Below are 1,489 nucleotides of genomic sequence, written 5' to 3'. Positions count from 1 at the left end.
ATAATAATTAAATAACAAGCCTGTGAAAATTTGAGCTAAATTGGTCATCAAAGTTGCAAGAAAATGATGAGAGAAAAACACCCTTGTTGGACGAATTTGTGTGCTTTCAGATAGGAATAAAAGACTCCTGGGCTAGAAGTATTTTATTATTTTAGTGAGGGAGCCGTTTCTCACAATGTGTTATACTATCAACAGCTCTCTCCAATGCTCGTTACCAAGTAATTCCCTAAGTTAATATTTGTTTTGAGTAATTACCAAACGTGTACCTTCCCTTTAAACCATCTCAGCTTCATTATACAGCCTGTGCAAGAAATATGCGAAGCTAAATCAATCACAAGAACCATCTCTGCCCTCACATGTACCCATTTACCCCTGGTTGGAGAGAAGAAATTATAGTTAAGTGTCCTGCTCAGGGACACAAGTGTCACCGCTGGGACTCGAACCCCAGTCCGCTGAACAGAAACAACAGAGCTTGAGTGTGGTGCACATTATCCGCTCGGCGGCCATGGAACTTTATATTACAAATTTAGGAGCTGGGTTCTCTGGTGAAATCCGTGTGGTTTGATGACAATTTTACGTATATTTTACATACATTTTAGAAACAATAGCAGTCTGGGTACTGCACCACAGGAGGGTTATAACTCCTCCGGATGTTATCTCCAATTGTATACCTTAAATATTTCAAGTTATTCGTTACTATTATAATTGTTGTTATTTAATGTATTTTCAAGTTGTACAAATGGAAATAAACAAAGCCAACGTTAACCATAATTTAAGTAATTATGAGACATAACAATCATGACTATGGCTGTTTTTCTTCTCTTAATGCCCATTTCAACAGGTAATGTTTGAAGTATTTGGATGAATTGAAGTAACATCTAGTCAATATTTATAAACAAAATTAAAGTTCGGCAATAACTCCTGCCGAAAAAGAATATCCGACTAGTAATCGTCCAGTATAGAAAAGAGCAATATTTATTTTGGTATAAAACAAAGTTAAGAAGTGGTGTACACCCTTTTATCACATCTTAGGCCAACACATTGTCTGACTCTCGGGTTAATAGGTATAAAAAACCTCCACCCCTGGCCCCTAAATGAGACCGAAAAATGCGCCAATGAATTATTGATGTTGAAAATTAGACTTGGATGACTTTTCACCCTGCTGACAAAGAAGCACTCGGCCTGCTGCCGGTGTCACAGGGAATTCTGTCCGCTTGGGAACAGCGAGGATCCTGAGAAAGACCCTTGAGATCTAAGGCTACGGGACGTAGCCCGGCTCGAGGAGTTACCGGCACAAAGGAAAATGAGATCTTTCTTTTGCATGCTGTGATAAAATGAAATAATAATAATAATAATAATCTGTGTAAGAAGTATGGTGTCAAAGTGCTTGCGAAATGGTACGACCATGTTCCGGAGAAAGTTGTAGAGACCGACCAGGTCAAGATCCTATGGGACTTTAACATTCACACCGATCATGTTATACAACATA

Source organism: Asterias rubens, chromosome 12, assembly GCF_902459465.1.
Source record: "Asterias rubens chromosome 12, eAstRub1.3, whole genome shotgun sequence".
NCBI classification, from domain to species: Eukaryota; Metazoa; Echinodermata; class Asteroidea; order Forcipulatida; family Asteriidae; genus Asterias; species Asterias rubens.
This window is presented reverse-complemented; position numbering follows the sequence as displayed.